This window comes from Equus caballus, chromosome 1 (assembly GCF_041296265.1).
Source record: "Equus caballus isolate H_3958 breed thoroughbred chromosome 1, TB-T2T, whole genome shotgun sequence".
Taxonomy (NCBI): Eukaryota; Metazoa; Chordata; class Mammalia; order Perissodactyla; family Equidae; genus Equus; species Equus caballus.
The window spans coordinates 197,631,149-197,651,985 of record NC_091684.1 but is presented as its reverse complement, the minus strand read 5'-3'; the positions used below and the strand labels follow the sequence as shown (position 1 = coordinate 197,651,985).

General features: G+C 46.7%; 1 long non-coding RNA gene across 6 annotated transcripts in view; it reads right to left on the bottom strand.

The window, feature by feature from the left end:
- Positions 1-571: 571 nt before the first annotated feature.
- The window catches only part of LOC111769314 (uncharacterized), a 57,979-nt gene continuing 37,713 nt past the window's right edge, over positions 572-20,837 (bottom strand). For 3 of the 6 annotated variants that reach the window (XR_011428700.1, XR_011428702.1, XR_011428701.1), the window contains 2 exons: positions 5,082-20,389; positions 572-1,695 (listed from right to left, as the gene is read on the bottom strand). This is a non-coding gene — a long non-coding RNA (uncharacterized lncRNA). The remainder of the gene's footprint in view (positions 1,696-5,081; positions 20,390-20,837) is intronic. The other 3 variants (XR_011428710.1, XR_011428705.1, XR_011428708.1) reach the window with 3 other exon arrangements.

Sequence of the window (20,837 nt, the reverse complement as noted above, 5' to 3'; positions counted from 1 at the left end):
CAGAAGTTAAACATAGAATTACCCTACGACACCAGTTCTACTCCTCAGTATGTACTCAAAAAACTGAAAATAGGGACTGAACCAGAAACTGGCACAGCAATGTTCATAGCAGCATTATTGACAATAGCCAAAGGTGGTAACACCCAACTGTCCATCAGCATATGAATGGATAAACAAAATGTGGTATATCCACACAGTGGGATATTATTCAGCCACGAAGAGGAATGAAGTTCTGATACATCCAACAACATGGATGAAACTTGAAAACATTATTCTAAGTGAAATAGGACAAATATTGTATTATTCCATTTATGTGAATAGGCAAATTCATAGAGACAGAAAGTAAAACAATGGTTACCAGGGGCTAGGGGCTGGGGGATGGGAAGTTACTCCTTATTGGACACAGAGTTTCTACTAGGGATGATGCAAAAGTTCTGGAAATAGATAGTGGTGACAGTTGCACAACACTGTGAATTTTACTTAATGCCACTGAATTGTACACTTAAACATGATTAAAATAGTAATTTTTAAGTTGTGCATATTTTACCACAATGAAAAAAACTCTATGAAATAAATTGAACCAAAAAGATGGGTTTTATTTGTTTGAGGAATAGCCAATAGAACAGATTTCTACATTTTGTTTGTGGCTTTGTCTGTCTTTGCTCTCTTTAGCCCTGTCTGCCTGTGCTGTGAAGCAGTGACGAGGTGCCCCCACGACACGGCCAAAGTCCTGCAGGCTGTGGGTTTGTGGGGTGTGGGCCACGTGCCTCAGGGGTCCTACGTCGTTCAGAAAGAATTCCAGCTTGGCAATTTCATTCCAGTTCTTCAACTCTCATTGTGTGTCACTGGAGCTCCCCCACTCCCACCGCTCAGGCGTATGTTGGGCCAGAATTTGTTTGTGAAAACATTATTTTAGGATTCCTTCCACTCTTATCATCTGCTTATTTTCCTTCCTGCATATTTCATAATGTAGCTTAGAAATTTCTGATTCAGCAGTTAAAATAGCCTGTGCATTAGTTATCACTTCCTTGTGACCCACTTTATATGCAATTACTCGTTCTGGCATTGAAAGTTCAGGTTTCAAAAATAATTTCTGGGACTAAAGTATGTGTCTGCGGAAAAAGCGGAGGGGAAAAGACATTCACTGACTATCTATTGGCAGCATTCAGAGGACCCCCAGAGCGGGCATCCCAAATCAGCCTAAGACTTCCCACCTCTCTCGCTCTCCTGCAAGGGCTCCCACTCACGCCCTCCCCAGTTATCCCACGTCGTCCGCCGCCCCCACTCCACTTTCCTTCCTGAGAAATGTGTCTCTGCACTGAATTCACACACACTTATGTCGGCTGCACATCCCTGTGCTCAATGCCAGGGGACACAAAGGACACCGCCAGAGTTCCTGCTCTGAGGAGGCAGGTAAGCCACGCAGTTTCTCTCCCACTCGAGTGTGCTCCAAGCCCACGAAAGGCTCGTGAGGTGCAGGTCCTGAGCCTCGGCACCAGGGAATCAGATTCCGTTGATTGGCACTTTTCACAGCTCCCCAGAGAATTCTGACTGGGATCCCAGGAACATGTGCGAAACACTGTGACGAGGCCGCAGAGCATCTTCTGAGCTGTTGTGCGGTGGCTCCACCACAGCGGGAGAACAAAGGAGAGACAGAACTGTCTGAGATGGAGCGAAGGCTTCCTGGACAAGGAGCTGTCAAAGAAGAGCTGAAACTAGACAGGTGGGAGGCACCGCGGCACTGTCACCCGCTGCCCCCCACCCCTGAGGGTGAGGGCAAGACTTTTGGTCACATTCCTCCCACTCAGGGCCTTTGCACATTTGGCGGGGGGGAGGGGTAGAGGGGGGATGCGGAGGTAGGTTGGAGGGGTTGGGGGATTGGGGAGTTGGGGAGGGAGGTGAGGGGACAGGAGACTCTGGAACAATGGCTGCACTCATCTCTGAGGGGATCCAGGTGGAGGATGCCTTTTCCTGGGGTCCCTTCGTCCACGCTGGGCCCCAGCTCCTGACCCACCTCCTACAGAGGGCCCTGGACAAGGTCCTTTCCTTCTCTAGCCTCAGGTGAGGGGTGACATTATTGCTTTGCAGGCTTGGTGCAAGAATCAAATGAACCAATGTGTGTAAAACCCTTGGTGCACAATTAAAATTCAGAACATGGTAGCTAATGGTATTATTATTCTAGATTTTTCTTTAGAATAAATTCCTAGAGGTGGGATTTCTGGAACAAGGAGTGTAAGTGTTACCAAATGGCACACATAGAAACTGTGTTGCAGCTTGTGAGTTTTATAGAATTGAGTGTCTCAATTTGACTGCCAGAGATGAGGATGCTCATTCATCTCTACCACACCAGGTACTGGGAGGATATACACCACGATATTAACAGTGTCATCGCTGGATGAGAGGGACAAAGGGTTTCCTCTATGTCCTTTTTGCTGCGTTGATAAACGGCAGCCATGATCTTCCTCCTCCTCTTCTCTCTCCTCACATAACACACACACACACCAGCTTGTTCCAGTGCCTGAAAAATCCCTTTAAATTAACACTCTCCCTCCCCCCAGGGGACTCCTATTAAAATGCAAATACATTACCTGGGAAAAGTACCACATTTGACTCAGGGACCTAGCTACGCGCCCTGTCCCAGGTTATTGATCCAATAGCCAGCTGTTATCCCCTGGCCCAGAGGAAGGACAGATGGAAGGTCTGGGGCAGGGCTGCACCCCTAGAAGGGCAAGCCCAGAATAGGAGTAGTAGCAATGGGTGGCCTGAGAGCTAGGAGGCACATCAAAAACCGTCAGATGCTCAAGATGCCACAATCCAAAGCAGTGGGCAGGTTTCCAGAGGAGCCTTGAGAGGGAAGGGCTGCCCTGCTGCCGGAAGTGGCCGTGTTCAAAGTCTGGAGGCAGAGGAAGGAACCGAGGGACCTCCTGATTCCCCTGCACAGTCCTGTGCCAGCGCGATGACAGGTGCAAGGGAAGCTCGTGACCATGGAGATGCTTGTTTGCACCTGCCTCGCCTTCTCAGCCTGTATTTAAGACCAAAAGGTTATGGTTTGTGCGAGCGAGCCCCCGGGTGCCGGTGAGTCCATCACTCTGAGAGCCAGTCCGAGGGCTCAGAGGTGGTGCCACAACCGTTGGAATAATCTGTTGGCGTGTTTTCTACATCAGAACCTTCCTTTCTTGCTTATCTTATTACGGAGCTGCATGACCTTTGACTATAGGGTCCGTCTTAGGAAACCAAAACCCTCTAACATTCTCGCCAATACCTTTTCATTGCGTGATTGGAACCTACTCTTTCGGAGAAATGCTTTGAGAGGCTGATACCTCTGAAATGCAACTTCATTGTCTGCCTTTTCCCAATTTCTCTCAATTCCAATTTGGGGCAGACATACTTTCTCCCTAGAGCTCAGAGCAGTTCCCTGCCCAACACAGAATCGAAACTTCACCTCAGAATCCAAATTTTAAGTAACGAAGAGATTTCCAGAGTCTGGGTAGAAGAGAGACATTTAGGTTGTCAAAGGGACAGAGGAAGGCTGACGCCATCTTGTATTTCTTACAACAAAAAATAAAGGGAGGTGGGAGGCCAAAGGGTGGGTCCGGCCAGGCTGTACCCCTCTCATGCACACTCCCTCTAACCTGACCAGCCTGTGCGTGTTCCTGTTATTGCCAACGAACCCATCTAGAAGGAAGTAATGTTGTATTCTTTCTTCAGGAGAGGGAGGGGTCGAATCAATCAAGTGTCAATCAAGTGGCAGCTAGTCAGGCCTATAGGGTTTCCTCAGAGCCCATAGTTTAGAAATTCAAATCAAGGGCGCTGATGGAGCTACGAGACTACCTGAAGCTTATCTGGAGCTGAGGGCGGGAGGCAGTCCGCTAGGAGAGGCCTGGCGCACACAGGAGGGCGGGCCGCCAGCAGCCAAGGGAGTAGACGGGGACTGGGGCACACGGGGTCTCCAAGCTGCCCCTCCACGGCTCTCCTCCTGTCACCTTCTTCGTTGCTCTCTACAGAACAAAGACTCTCCCAGAGAAAGACCGCAGCCTTCAGAGGAGGCTCCAGGTCCGGGCTCTCGCCAGGCTCTGTCCTAGAAGGGGACAGGCCCAGGCGGGCTGCTGGGCCTTCTACTTCCCGGGCGAGGACTTCAATTCATATCTGGTTATGGACGGAAGCCTTTCTCTGCCCCTTTCAATAATCCTGGAGAGAAAGGAAAGCAGTGCCCCAGGAAAGCAGGCAGGCAAACCTGGACAGGAAGTGGAGAGTGGAACGGACAGCGGCAGGGAGGGACGGGGCCACCACCGGGTGGGGCAACTCGCTGCAGGGGTGCTGGTGAGGGTGCTGGTGGGGGTAGTGGTCTTTCTGCTCACAGAGGAGATGGCACAGGGTGTCTGCAGAGCTGGGAGCATCGCTTTCTCTGGCTGAGCAGACGTTGGGCCTGGTCTACCCTGGTCCTCTTTTCTGCTCTCCCACTTGCTCCCCTCTGGGCATGTCACTACCTCTACGGATCCAACTTGTGTCAGTGCTGGGGGCTCCCTACCTTCTTCTCTGGGGTCCAGACTCATGCACCCCCGCTCCAGCCAGTCATCTCCACCAGGACGACCCACAGGCACCCCGAACCCACCCTGTCCTAAGTGAACTCTTTGTTTTTCCATCTACACACACCGTCCACCGGGATTCGCTTATCTCAGTCAATGGGGGCTCCCCAGCCCCACTCACTCAAACCGGAAGCCTCGCCCACCCCGCACCCCGTCTTGTCAATTCCCTGGGCATCACTTGGGAGGTCAGGCCACCATTACCTCTCGTGGGATCGGTGTGGCCGCCTCCTCCCCTTCCACTCTTGTCTTCCTCAAGTCCAGCCAGGGCCATCTGTCTAGCAAGTAGCTCTGCCTCCTGTTTCGAGCCCCTTTCTATGTCCTCATTCCCATGTAACACATTCAAGACCTAACCCAGGCACTGGGGGCTCACAGTTCTATTCAGAAGTGTACTTTTTAAAAAAATTACATTATGAACTATTTAAAACCCTCAAAAAGGCAGAAAGAATATAACAACACACAGGTACCCACTCCCGAAATTTAAGCCTAAAACCTTACCAGAATAGCCGAAGCTTCCTGTGGCCTCGCACATCCCATCTTCTCCCACAGAGGTAACTGCTATCCTGCATTTGTCATCATTCCTGCGATTTCTCTGTAATTTTATGTAACACGGCTCCTTTATTTCATGGTAACTTAGTGTTCTTCCTTTGAGCCTCTCTTGCGGGGTAACTTTGGATGCAGTCCAGGAAATGCCATGAGGAGGTCATCTGGACACGGTCGTCCCTCAGGCACATTCTTGGGCTCTGCAGTGTCTCCTCTCCCCACGCTGCTCTCCCACATGCGACATGGCATCTGGGGGATTCACTGGAGGGAGGGGTGCTGTCTTTTGTGACCTTACGGGTGGGTGTTGTGAGGGTAGAAGACGAGGTGCTTAAAACCATAGCATGTCCTCCAGATCCTGGGTGATTTCTGCCACAGGGTGGCTGGGAACTCCTCTGGGGTCTTGGCTGGGCCAGGGCTCAGTCATTCTCCCAGTTGGACTCAGCCTGCTCAGCATCCCCTGCCCTCTGACTCTGGGTCCTCCGCCAGTCTCCCCTCCAGCCTCTGCCGTGGGCTTTCACCATGCACACCCAGGATAGACCCTCTGACTCTCAAGTCAGCCATCTCCTATGACATATGGGACTTCTGAGTCCAGTCCACGCCCCACAGAAACTGAAGGGGGTTCAGAGAAGCCAAATTCTAGCCCTCGCTGTGCCTCATCACATGACTGTTTTACTCTGATGGGTCGGGGCAGTCTGAGAGGCATTCTCCTCTCAGATCCCAAATAGGAAGCAGGGCAAACCCCCTGGGTCTGGGTCAACCTACCTGACAAGCAGACAAGATTGTCCTTCTGCATGCTTCTTTCCTCTGGGCAGGTAGTCTCCAAAGATGACCACTGTGAACGCATCTCTCCCTGCACATGCGCACTGCTCCTCCCATCAAGAAGCTGAAGCTGCTTCCTCCCGCTAAATCAGGGCTGGCCTTGTGACTTGCTTTGATCAACAGAGTGCCGTGCAAGTGAGGTTCGGGTACTTCTGAGCCCAGACCTCACATGCACTGGCAGCTTCTCTCAACTGGAAGCCAACCACCATGTAAGAACCCAACTGCCCTGAGATCACCGTGCTCCGAGGAAGCCAGAGATAGCCACATGGAGAGGAGGGAGACAGAGAGAGAGAAACGGCAGCCAGCCCCGGCTCTTCCATTTACCCAGCCAAGGCATCAAACACGGGAGTTAAAAAGTGTTTTTGGGTGTTCCAAGCCCAGCAGATAGTCCATGAACAGAAGGACTACCCAGCTGAACTCAGCTCAGATGGCAGAATTATGAGAATGATCAAATGTTGTCGTTTTAAGCCACTAAGTTTTGGGGGTGGCTCATGATGCAGCAAGAGTTAAATGAGGCTGCATTTCTCACCACTGCCCTCCTTCAACTTCACGCCCCAACAACTCACGCCAGCTTGTGGCTCTGCACACGCCGTGCTGGGCGCACCTAAACACCTTTTTCAAACTGTAATCTCTTTGCCCACCTCTCTCCTCTGCCTGGCTAACTTCCTTTCCCCTTTTGTCTCATTTCTGTTTTTTTCCTACACACCCATGACACCTGAGGCAGGTCACTATCATTGCACCAATGACATTATATTGCAATTGTTTCCTTATGTATCTGACGCCCAAACTCGGCTTGAACTCTTCAAGGGTACGTGCTGTGTCTTCTTCAGCTTTGTGGCATCATTTTGTAAGGAACTGCAGGCAAGTCCCTTAAACCCCTTCAGCTCCATTTCCCTGGTCAGTTAGGGATTGCATTCAGCTGTCTGTAACACAAATCTGATCCCACTGGGTTAACCAAATAATGGTTTATTTTTTTCACTTAACAAGCTGAAAGTAGGCCTTCCAGGGCAGAAGCAGTGGCTTTGCAATGTCAGAATATCCCACTTTCCTTCTATCTTGCCGTTCTACCACTCTCCAGATATGGCTGTCCTCCTTGTGGTTGCCTCGAGGTCACAACATGGCTGCTCCGCCACAAGCCTCGTCCTCACATTCCAGGTAGGGAGAAGGAAGGAACAAGGAGGACCGGGCAGTGCTCCTATCAGGAAAGCAACACTTTCCCAGAAGACTTCTATTCAAGTCTCAGTGGCCAGAACCATATCATGGCCATCCATAGCTGCAGGAGAGAAATGACAAAATGTTTGCAAAATGATCAGTGTCTGCAGTAATTGCCCAGAGAGCCTAAACTTTAAACTAGAAGCGGTATCTGCTTGGGGCTGTCTCCGTGCAGGAAACAAGGAGAAAATGGGTGTTGGGTAGCAACTGGCGGTGTCTGCATCACTCCCCAACCGTAAAACAGGATGAGGACATACCTCTAGTTGGCAAAATCAAGACAGAATGTAGGCAAACTATTGTTCTTGGTACAAAGGACACAGTAAGCACTGAAGAAAAGAGATTATCTTCCTGCGTTTCCAGCTGTGGCGCATAACTGAAACAGCCCGGCGTTTTTCCTGAAGGGCAGAGAGTTAGTGGACTCGAGGCAGTGGTCCCACCTTCTTTCTGCAATTCTTCTGCAGGGAGTCTGCTTCTGATGATTAAAAGGCTTTTCTCAATAATCCATTCAACTGTCAATAAAGCCAAACAGGATTAGCATCATGGCTCTTCACTTACAACGTGCGACCCAGAAAAAGCAAGGCGCGGGGAACGAAGAGACAGATGAATAAGCCGTTTGCGTTACTTTGTGGCTACAGCGCTGCATATTTCATTTCTGATTCATGGAAAAACATCCAGCACACGGGAGTCAGCTAGATGGTGAGCGGCCTCAGACCAAGGGGTTTAGGAAGAAAGGTTCCAACATCTTAGTCACTGGGGCCCAGGAGGCTGGCCTGGAAAATGTTAGCGACAGGAAGACTCCTTTTTGCTAGGAACCTGCTCTGTGAATCTGCAACCTCTGACCCCCACAGGTTTTTGTTTGTTTGTTTGTTTGTTAAAGCAGATCATATTACATTTCTGTGTTGGTTAGAACTTTTTTTGTTTGCAAGGGAAAAGCACAAAATGGCTTATTAAAAAGTGGACATATTGGCTTGAGTGACTGAAAAATCCAACAGTAGAGTTTCAGGCACGACCGGATCCAGGTGCTCAGGAATCTCGCCGTCGCCCGGGTTCTCCCTCCGTGGTAACAAGACAGCCCCTTGCAGCCTCCTTAATTACAACCCACCAGCTCAGCAACCCCAGCAGAAAGAGGATGCCTTTTTCCCAAGGTTCCAGAAAAAGCTACAGGACTGGTCCAGCTTGGGTTACCTGCCCACCCTTGAACCAAACCCTGTGCCTAGGGGAACATGGTTCTCTCATTGGCCAGTCTGGGTCACATGCCTAAGCCTGGGGCCAGAGGGCAGGGTCAGCCCCATTCAAACCACTTAGGCTGAGAGTGGGAGCCAGGTGGTCCCCCAAAGGATCGTTGGGGGGCTCCTGCCAGCAAAACAGTGAGCCAAGGCCAGGACCACAAAAGCTCCTGGTGTCCTGTACAGATTCAGATTCCTTTAGACATCATTAAACGTCAATACCGTAATAATGCCACTGACACTTTTTTCCATCTGTCACAATCCTACTCATTTTTCAGGCTCATTTCAAACGTCAGCACAAACATATCTCCCTAATGAAATGAATTTTCCATCAGCACTTTGTTTATTTTTCTCTTGCGGCATGTGCCATTTCTTGCCATAGGTTGTGGTGACTTACACACCCGTTTGTCTCCACTCTGGTTTGGAAGAAGCTCAAGGCAGAGTCAGAGCAGCCACACCCCCCATTTCCCACCAGAGCCTGAGGATGAGGTTGAGGGATGTGAACGGGCAGGAATGAGAGGAAGGCGGGATGGTGTGACGGGAGAAGTCACATGGCTCCCTCCAGGAAGAAACGCACCCATGGCGCAAACTTGGATTTTAGAAGACAGGCTGGCTTTCCTTCTTAAGTTGTGCTGGAACCGCCTGTCTCTAACATGTGTGGTGAGACCTGGGCTGAAGCTGAAAACAGACTGAAACCCTAAGATGGCTGTAGTCTTGCAAATATCACGTCCTGAATGAATAGAGAGAGAGTTGTGAGGAGCGTTCCTCCCTTCAATAAGCAAAATGCCGACACCCCAGCCGCCTCTCACACTCTCCCAGGGCCAGTGGCTTATTGACGAGCTCAGAACTTTCCCACTGCCCCTGTCTTCACGGGGACGCCACGCACCGTGCCTTCCTGCAGCACCCTCGCTGCAGGCCTGCAGGCTCCCTTGAGTGTTTCCTGTTCAGCTCAACAGGTTTCATTATGAGAACTAATATTTGCTCACTATTAAACCGTGTTTACCCTCGTAAAAGGCAGCTCCCGAGGACTGGGATTAGGTGAGCCCAGAACAATCTCAGTGTTTATGCAAATGTGCTCGTGATTCCCACCGCCCAGCTCTCCTACGGCTCCATCGTTCTGGGCCCTCTGCCTTTGGACGTCTAACGCCTTGGTCTTCTGATTTAAAGCAAACAACCGCAAGTCCTCCGTTTGCAGTCTCCACCTGCCCGTGGTGGATGCAGGACTGAGTTCTCCTCCTACGGACGCCTCATCTTTCTGTGCAGAAATAGCCTCTGTTGACTCCTTCGTAAAGACTGACTGTTAATGATCCTAGTGAAGCTGCAGGAGTGCCTCCCTTTCTGCGGCTTCTGGGTCACATTCCTGAACCAAAAATTGAAGACTGTCAGAAAATCTGAGACGTATTGTTTCTCGAGTCTCGTCAAGCATATCATGTGGTTTGTTCCACTGCCAAGTTTCTCCCTCATAATTCTGACATGTTTGTCCCCAAACACACTCATTTCCCGTAACCAAAAGAGCGTGAGGGGGAGGAGACCTTTAGAACTCAAGAGACATAAAGATGGAAGCTCGTCACGAGAGACTTCATCTACGGTAAGAGTGAACACGAGAGTCCCTGATGTGTTCTTGGGGTGGTCGTTAGGGTCCGATGTCCTTATTTTGACCTTAGAGAAAATGCACTGTTCTTCCCCTCCCCCCCAAACACACACCAAGCTGCTCACACGGGGGAGGGCATCTTGGGAACAAAAGCAAGAATCAAGTCACATCTATCAACCAATCGGAAGCGAGCCGTTTCATCCACAAGGCAGGCTGGAGGCAGAGCTGGTGAGCACCCTTTGCCAACAGTGGAGCCCGGCGTGGATTCCCAGCGATCCGAGCCGCAGCAGACGCTCCTGGGGCAGGAGGTGCTTACCCAGGCTCAGTGCACGCCCTTCCTCTCTCTACAGGCTCCCGGACGGCGGTGGCCGAAAGGCTTCAGCTTTCAGTACACACCATTCTGATATAAATAACTGCCGCTGAGGGCCTCAGATTTGACTTCTGCAAAACTCAGGTCTTCACTTCCCCAGTGTGTGGTCAAACACACCTGTTCCTCCAAAAGCCAGCAGGCTGAATTCTCCTCAGTAAATCAGCCTCATGCATTTCTGAGGCAAGAGTCTGTACCTAGTGCATCAGCTGCACTTCTGTGCAAGATTCTCCATCACATTTCTCCAAAGACACTAACCCACAAATTCAGATATGCGATTCCTGAAATCAGAAAAAATCTTCCACACACTGTGTTCTTTAATCACTGCCTACCAGTAGGTATAAACAGTTCATTTGTAAAACATGCCTGTGCAGACAAGCCCATGTGCACTGCATGTGCACACACACACACACACACACACACTGTGTCATGTGCTACACGCAGTAGAAAATTTCATTCTTTCAGGACAGGCACCAGCCAAACCCTTAAATTGTGAAACGAAGAATGCAGGCAGCAAAACTTGTGACTTCAGGCCACTTTTGATTACATTTCTGGAGCTCGGCCAGCAGAGCCATTTCCCAGCAAACCAACTCAGACAGTTCACAGTCGCACATTCAGCTCACCAACCTACAACCCAGCTCTTTGCCAAGCTGAGGGGGGTGTTTCTCCTTGCCCTGAGCCAAGCTCCAGTCCTATAAAATCTTAGCTAAATCACAAGAGATCGGCCTTCCCAAAACTGTGTAAGGACAAAGGAAAGAGGAGGGGCGAGCAGAACAAAACAGCTTCACATTGGGAGCAACTGGAGAGTCTGCGAATGCTCAACTGATTGCACGCGAACACAGCCAGTGTGCAGGCGCGGCAAGCCAGTGCTCCATTTCAGACCCAGGAGGAGCACAATTGAGGTCAAACACACTTCTCCCATGTGTGACCCTACAACCAGTACCCCCTCAGCTGGAAAGATAGTTTCCCTCAGGTGGGTAGCTTTGCCTGAGGGAGTCATGTCTAAACCAAAAGCTGACCCTGGGGCTTTGCAACTGGGCCCCAGTCCATGCCGGGGACGAGCTCAGTGCTCGTAGTCCATTTGGGGCATCTTCTCAGATTGGGAGGAGCGGGATCCTCAGGAGGGAGGAAGCAGCTGTGGTTTTCCTGCCCCAAGAACCTGGAGCCAGAATGCAGTCAGGCTGCCCTGAGATCCAGAAGGCGGTCCTCCTCCTCTTAGACACAGAAGTCCACGAGAACCGCACCTTCCAGTTCCACAGTACGTAGTCGACGAATAAATAGTCAATGCCATTTACACACATGGCATTTTGGGTGGTAACCACTGATTTAGAACATTTGCCCCATTCAGAATCTAACTCAGACTTTACTTAGGGAAGACTCTTCTGAAGTCAAAAAAATTTTTTAATTCTTGGCAGTTTCTTAGCTCTTCGATTTTATCACCTGTCTTGAGATTTTAAAAAATAAATATTAAAAAAATCTAGGCAGCAAATGGTATAATTTTACTCATCCCCTACTTGTTAGCCTCTGTCTCTCACGCTCACAAAATAAATTCCAGACTGATTAAAAAGCCTAATGTGAAAATCAAAATAAAATGAGTATTAGAAGGAAACATAAGGGAATATTTGACAATCCTGAGATAGGGAAGGACTTGCTAAGCACGATGTAAAACCCAGAAACCATAAAGAAAAATACCCGCAGATTTGACTGCATAAAAATTTTAAACTTTGTGAAATAAAAGGCAATATAAATAAAGACTAGGAGAAAATATTTACAACAGACATAACACATAATTAACATCCAGAATAAATAGAACACATACAAATCAATAATAAAATGCAAACCACCCAATAATTAATGCACAAGGAATATTCATAGGAAATTCACAAATATAATTGGCCAGGTTGACAGAACATTGCTCATGACTCCAAAATTTCGTTTCTAGATATATACCCAACAGAAGTGTGTGCGCATGTGTTCTAAAAGACATGCAAAAGAACATTCATAGCATCATTATTTGCTAATAGCTAAAAGTTGGAAACAACCCAAATGTCAATCAATAAGTAAACTGTGGTGTATTCACTTAATGGAATATAATGAGCAATGTAAATGAATATATTACAGCTATAGGCAGGAACACGAATGACTCATAAACATAATGTTGAACGAAGGAAACCAGACACAAAAGAGTGCATGTGGTATGATTCCATTTATATGAAGTTCAAAACCAGGCAGGACTGATCTCTGGGGTTAGATGTCAGGATGGGGATTACTCTGGGGGAGGTGGGAAAAGGTCTGATAAAACTCTATTTCTTGACCTGGGTGGCGCTTATGAGAGGAGTTCACCTTGTGTTAATTCAGTCAGCAGCACACTTAAGACTTGTGTATCTTTGCTGTATTTATACACCTCAAGAAAAAAGTTCAAAAAAATCCAAATGGTCAATAGGCATAGGAAAAGATGCACAACCTAATGGGTAAATCAGAGAAATGCAATTTTAAATGGCATAGTTTTTTCTGTGTATGATGCTGGCAATTTTTTAAAAAAAATCAATAATGTCCGGTGTTGATGAGTATGATGGTGGCTATGTAAACTGGAGCAGAATTTTTGGAGAGAATCTTGGTATTATTTAACAAAAATTCAAATGTGCATGCCCTTTGGTCCAGAAATTCCACTTCTGGGAATGCATCCTTCAGAAATATTTATACGTATACACAAAAAACTTGCCTATGAGAATGTTTGCTGTAGGACTGTTTGTAATGGTGAAAAATGGAAAACCAGCCATGTGTCCCTCAATAGACTAGGAGGTGAAGAAACTGATCCGGCTGTGCAGTCTGGAAACGGGCGAGCCTCTATGTACTGACACGGAAAGAGCTCCAGGAGCCTGTTAAGCGAAAAACAGTAAGTCCCAAACAGAACATGTCGTATGATGCTGTCTATGTATAAATGACCCGAATGTAAACTGTAAAAACCACAAAAATTTTGGAAACAAGAAAACAAAACGAAAATCTCGTGCAGCTCATTTATCTAAATATTTTACAAATCCTGTCACAGAATAAAGTTAACTTCTCTCTTGAGATAGAATGCACAGTGTAAGCATTCTCCGGGACGGTCTCTGCCCCAGACCCAGAAAGGCTGCCCCTCACTGGAAGGAGCCGCGGTTGTTCCGCAGCCTCCCGGAAGAGCCTCAGCATCTCAGAAATGCCAGCTCCCACACAGGCCCAAGCAAGGGCACACGGAGTCTCCCAGACCTTGTGCTTCTGAAGCACTTTTCAATAATTAACAAATCCGCCTAAAGGGTGGGGCGGGCCTGGCTCCCACAGACTGGGCACTCCCTCTGCCAGCTGCCCTCCTCTGGAATGCAAAAACATCCCTAGGAATGGCTGTTGCTGGCCGCTGCCCTCCCTCAGCCCCCAGACTCGGGGAAGGTGAGGCCGGCCACACCCAGGACAAGGCAACGACTTCCTCTCTCAGGATGTTCTCCAGGAAGAGTTTACGATTCTCTACTCTTCTGGTCCCACCTCTGCCTGTCCCCTCCCACCATCTTCCTCCGGAGTCTGAGGAAGAATATTGCAACAGGCAGCGGGAGAGATAACATCTTAATACTGTCAGTTTCAACTCTGCCTTTTCTTGCTCAACTGATCCTATGAGCAACAGAAAAATGTATACAACTTTCAATTTCTTACTGGACAAATAAAATTAATTGCAGGAGCAGTCTCTGTTACAATATTTCAAATGATTGGCATCTGGAGCAAAGGTTTGTAGATCTACAAAAAATACACACTTAGCTCTACGAAATATACACACGTATTTCACACAGAGGGTGACCATTTCCTCACAGGCTGGGAGCAGTCCCCTTGGAAAGGCCGCCAGAGATTAAATCACAAGTTTTCAAACCTGAATATGCCAGAAAAAGACAAGAAGGCATTAAAAAAATATGGCTTCCAGGTTCCCATCCCACGTGTACTGCATCAGCCTCTTCAAGAGTGGGGCTGTGGCATGTGTATTTAAAATTTTTTTTCACTGTGGTAAAATATACACAATATAAAATTTACCTTTTTAGCCATTTCTGAGTGTACAATTCAGTGGCATTAAGTACATTCACAATGTTGTGCCATCATCACCACTACCCATTTCCTAAAACTTTTTCATCATCCCAAACAGAAACTCTGTAACCATCAACATGACTCCCCATTCCCACCCCACCCAGCCCTTGGTAACCTCTGGCCTGCTTTCTAGGTACTTCATATAAATGGAATCACACAATATTTGTCCTTTTGTGTTTGTCTTATTTCTCTTAGCATAATGTTTTCCAGGTTCATTTATGTTATAACGTGTATTCGAATTTCATTCCTTTTTATGGCTAAATAATACTCCGTTATGTGTACATACCACATTTTGTTTATCCATTCGTCTGATGGTGAACATTTGGGTTCTTTCTACCTTTTGGCTTTTGCAAATAATATTGCTGTGAACATTGTTGTACAAGTTTCTATTTCAGTCTCTGCTTTCAGTTCTTTTGGGTATATATCAAGGAGTGGAATTGCTGGATCATATGGTACTTCTATGTTTAATTTTTTGAGGAACCATCAAACTGCACCATTTTACGTTCCCTCCAGCAATGCACAAGAGTTCCAATTTCTCTACAACTTTGCCAACACTTGTTATTTTCTGGGGTTTTTTTGGTAATAGCTATCCTAAAGGGTGTGAAGTGGTATCTCTTTATGGTTTTGACTTGCTTTTTCTTAGTGACTAATGATGTTGAGTGTCTTTTCATGCTTACTGGATTATTGGCCATATGTATATCTTTGGAGAAATGCCCATTCAAGTCCCTTGCCCATTTTTGAATTAGGTTGTTTTGGGTTTGTTGTTGTTGAATTATAGGAGTTTTTAATATATTCTGAATATTAGTCCCTTATCAGATATTTGAGTTGCAAATATTTTCTCCCATTCTGTGAGTTGTCTTTTCACTCTCTTGATAGTGTCCTTTGATGTCCTAGAGTTTCTATTTTTGTTGAAGCCCAATTTGCCTATTGCTTTTCTTTTCTTGCCTGTGCTTTTGGTATCATATCCGAGAAATTATTACAAAATCCAATGTCATGAAGACTTTCTCCTGTGTTTTCTTCTAAGATTTTTATAGTTTAGCTATTAAGTTTAGGTCTTTGGTCCATTTTGAGTTGAGTCTTGTATATGGTATAAGGTAAAGGTCCAAATTTATTCTTTTGCATGTGGATATCCAGTTTTCCCAGCACCATTTGTTGAAAAAAATTGAATGGTCTTGGTGCCTTTGTCAAAAATCATTTGATCATATAAGTAAAGGCTTGTTTCTGGGCTCTCTATTCCATTCCATTGGTCTGCACCTCTGTCTTTATGCCAGACCCATGCTGCTTTGATTACTGTAGCTTTGTAGTAAGTTTTGAAATCAGGAAGTGTGAAACCTCCAACTTTGTTCTTCTTTTCAAAGATTGTTTTGACTATTCCAGGTTTTTTGAGATTCTATTTGAATTTTATGAGTTTTCCTATTCTGCAAAACAGAATGTTCTTGAGATTTCGATAGAGATTGCATTTAATATGTAGAGCAATTTGGTAGTATTTTCATCCTAAAAATGGTAAATCTTCCAATACATGAACCCAGGATGTCTTTCCATTTATTTATGTCTTCTTTAATTTCTTTCAGCAATGTTTTGGAATTTTCAGTGTACAACTTTTAGCCTCCTTGTTTAAAAATTTATTCCTAAGTATTGTATCCTTTTTGACATCATGGTAAATGGAATCATTTTCTTAATTTCCATTTCAGATTTTTCATTGCTAGTGTATAGAAATGTAACTGACTTTTGCATGTTATTTTGAATCCTGCAACTGCTGAGTTCATTTATTAGCTGTAACTGTTTCGTGTGTGTGTGTGTATAATCTTTACAGTTTTCTGTGTATAAGATCACATCACCTGTAAACAGAGATGATTTTACTTCTTCCTTTCCAATTTGGACGTCTTTTATTTCTTTCTATTATCTAAGCACATTGGCTAGACATTCCAACATTATGTTGAGTAGAAGTGGGCATCCTTGTTTTTTCCTGATCTTAGGAGAAAAACTTTCAGTCTTTCACCGTTGAGTATGGTGTTAGCTGTGGGTTTTTCATAGATGGCCTCTATCATGTTGAGGAAATTTCCTTCTATTCCTAGTTTATTGTCATTAAGTGTTGAATTTTGTCAAATGCTTTTTCAGCATCAGTTGAAATGATCATGTGGGTTTCTTTCTTCATTCTATTAATGTGGTATAGTACATTGAGTTTCCTATGTTAAACTATCCTTGATTTCCAGGAGTAAATTCCATTTGGTCATGGTATACACTCCTTTTAATATGTTGCTGAATTTGATTTGCTAGTATTTTTGTCTTGGTCTGTAGTTTTCTTTCCTTTTGTATCTTTTTCTGGCTTTGACATCAGGGTAACTCTGGCCTCATGGAATGAGCTAAGAAGTGATCCTTTTTCTTCCATTTTTGGGAAGAATTTGAGAAGAAATGGTGTTAATTCTTCTTTAAATTTTTGGTAGAATGCACCAGTAAAGCCATCTGGTCCTGGAATATGTATTTCTAAGCCAACTTCTCCCCTTCCCCTTGCTCCCATGATTCTGAAATACAGTTGGGTTTGGGACCCACTACCCAAAATATCTGATTTGAATACCCTGGGGTATAACTCTTGATAAACTAGTAATACTGCCTTTTAAAAAAGAGAAAGAAAAGTTTGGGTTAAGAAGTGTAAGCAAGATATCCAGGTCTAGAAGTGCTTGCAGGTTGGAAATAGGACACAGGGGTGAGCCAGCGCTGAGAAGGAGGAGAGCATTGATTGACAGCCTCGAGGAGCCAGGGCTCCACCCTTCACCTGACCACAGCTGCTTCCACTCAGCCGGATTCTCCCCATAGTCATACCGCCATGTGGCTCCGTCTGGAGCCACTAGAACTCCAGCAAGTCCTCAGTCTGAAACAGGGCGAAGGGAGGAGGTGTTCCATGGACAGGGCTCCTCACGGGAGTCAGGTGGCCAGGGCCAGAGCTCTGATGGGCCGAGCGGATGGTGCTGCAGCAGGAAAGAGGAAGCTTCTTGGCCAAATTGATTAATGTGAGGCTATTCTCACTAAAATATTTTCTTCATCTACTCATGCAGAAAGATCACGGACGATGGAAAAGCGTCATAAAACTTGTAATTAAACAGAAAAGCTGTTTTCCACAGGTTCCTTTGCCTTTTCAACTCAGCCTCTCTTCTCCCCACCCCCATCCTTCTTCAGGCACTAATCTGTGTTTCCAGTAAAAACTTGCTGGGTCACTTGTGCAGAAAGAGGAATTAATTTAATATTTGAAGACTCAGCTGACTGGTTCTCCTTGGGAGCAAGTAGCCAAGTAAATATCCAAGACAAGACAAGAAAAGGAAGAAATGGCGCCAAGCCTGGATGAAAAGTTCCTCAATCATCCTGCAACCCCTAGACAAAGAACATGGAGCCACATCCTCTCTCCCGGTGAGTCACCGCCTCCCACACCCAGCAGGGTGTAGACACGTTTTACTGAAACCTGAATCAAGTAGTCAGAACAAGTCAAGCAGGTTCAACCTTCCCCTCCGTCAGTGAGATAAATGCTCAACCTGCTTCAAGACGGAAGGAGGGCAGAAGGAGGGTTTGCAGCAAGACGCGGTGTCACAGAATCCCACAGATATTTCCATCTATAAACACAGAAGGGCACGGAAGCTCTGAACACAGAGTCTTCGTTTGTTTTGTCTTCCAGGAGGAGCATTTCTATAGAGCTGGTGACCTTGAATCGATGAGAAAAGGCCATTTGGAAGATCTGAGTTTCTTCTTCAAAATCCAAGACGTAGTAAATACACAAACACTTGTAATGTTACTATTTCTCTTTTTCCCCTTCCACCTCCTGCCCCTGAGATGGAGAAGAAAAAGTGATAACAGCATCCCAGAAATCCAGAACTGCCTCAGAGACCAAGGCCTAAAAGAGATCGTAACATCAGCGAGGAAGCCTGTGACTAAAAGTTCAAAACTTAAGACCTAATGCTCAAATAATCTGAGCCACTGCTCCATCAGGAACCTCATTCCTCAAGATGGAGAGGGGCTAGTGAAACCCTCATGGGTCTGTCAAGGAACGAATTTACCTACGAGGCTGCTGCAGCCCGAGCTCTCGTCATGACGAGCACGGAGCATCCTCTGCCTCTTTATATAAATAGAGAATGTCCAGACAAATTTGTACTAGGTCATTTCATCATTATTATGATGGTTATTGTCCATAAACGCTTATTAGCTGTCCACTTGGCCAGCACTGACCTGACCAGACCCACGTCAACTCCCCTGAATCGTTGTTGGATGAAGAACATATCCAAGAGTGCTGCTTCCTCGCTTTCCAGAATTACACTCTTGGCAATATCTATATAGATGCATGCTGCTCTTGACACAAGCTTTCGTTGTAAATAGGCACTAAAATAGAGGCTGATCATTAGCTCTCTGGGGAGACAAATGTGTGGTAGAGCCAACTCAGCAGGAGAAATGTCATGGCAGGTATTGAAGAAACACCGCATGGAAGATGCGTGACACAAAGATGTTTGGAAGACAGTTGAAGTTGAAGACAAGAGAGTCCTGTCACTGCAGACCTTGCCAGTGACAATTTCCATACATCTCAGCACGTGGTTCTCAGAGCGTACTTGCAATTATCTGACACCGTTCAGTCCTGGACAGCTGAGCTGGCTGGAATGTAAGAGACACCGAACTGGTCAGATCGTAGCCCTGGGAGGGCAGCACTGTATCCAGTCGTGTCTGTGTCTCCACCCCGGGCCAGCCCCTGGCCCTATGATGGGCTTTCAGTTTGTGTTCCTTGACTCACATCCTTCCAGACTTCCCCATCTGTTACGTTCTTGACCTTTTGACATCTAAATCTAAGACTAGAAGTCAACATCAAACCTTCAGGTCTCTAACTTTCAAGACCCCTGCCATTGTGTATAGAACTAGCCTTGAGGGGCTGGCCCCGTGGCCTAGTGGTTAAGTTTGTGCACTCCGCTTCGGCGGCCCAGGGTTCGGATCCTGGGCGTGGACATGGCACCGCTCATTAGGCCATGTTCAGGTGGCGTCCCACATGCCACAACCGGAAAGACCCACAACTAAAATATACAATTATGTACTGGGGGGATTTAGGGAGGGAAAAAAAAAAGAAGAAGAAGAAGATTGGCAACAGTTGTCAGCTCAGGTGCCAATCTTTAAAAAAAAAAGAACTAGCCTTGATACAGAAGGAGTAGAGAGGATGCTTGTTGACTTCTGCTGTGCCCTCGTCTGAGCTTGGCTTGCTCAGATGAAGTTCAGGCTGCCCGGCCTTGTTTTCAGAACGTTCCTCCCTTCCCTGAGGACTGAGACAGGTAACGTGGCTCCAGGACTTGGGCCCTGGCCCTGCCATCGTCCACCTTGGCAACCCTCCTTTTCACTTGGTGCCAACTCTTCTGCTACTTGCATCTTTGGATACCGTCTCTAGCCAGTTTAACTCAGATAACCTGCTAAACTATTTTCCCTGCTCAGATTATTAAAATAGAAGTGATGGTGGACTTGAGTCTTGGTTAAGCTTTAAGTTTTTGCCATCCATTACAGTCTACGTTGGTCCATGGGATGAAGATGGAGGTGCCCCCGGGGTAGCTAAGGGCTGCACTGGGAAATCCATATGCTCTCCAGGAATATTTCTTCTTTCCCCAAAATACATGAGGTTGTGTTTGCACCAGGGATAGAGCGGGATTTTCAGGGCACGAATCTGATGGGAAGGATGAGGTTCAACAAAACTGTCTGTAGAGCAGACGAACAATCCTATCCAGTCCTCCTTACCTCGTTTCCTCAAAGCAGGACAAGCCTTAGGCAGATTTTAATAGCTGCAGAGTTTTGGTGATCACAGGATCTTTCGTCTGGTATCGTTATCACAGCGTGATTTCCAAGTCCGCCTGGGTGCAGCATTTTATTCCTCACAGAACCCGTGGTCATAAGGGGGCATCCATGCGATCCCCAAATTTCAAGGAGGTCACGGTTTATTCTGTAAAATCAGTAAACAGACAGGTAAGTATGGAATACTCTAAAACCTGCTCAGAGGATTTTAACATACAGACAAACAAGTCAAGGTGGTTTGAATATTTTTCAATCCAGCAAGGAGTGGAACAGCAAGAAGGGTGTAGGGCCCTTTGGCGAAGACAATGCTGGCAGGAGGAGCTCTCCTGAAGTCACCTGCGATGACTGCTCCCCGGTGCCATGCATTTCCTTTATTTTGTCTTCAAGACTCCCACCCTGAGGAGAGCTCTCAAGGGCTGCATAGAATGCGCCCTGAAGACATTGCTGCACTCATCGTGACCCCACCTTCTGAAAATGAGCCACATTTCTAGTAGTTCGGTGGCAGGAGAGAAATTACGCACCCCCTCCTGTCACTCCAAGAGGAGTGCTGGAGCAAACATAACCCACCAGGCGTGGCATCGCTGCACTGAGCTGGG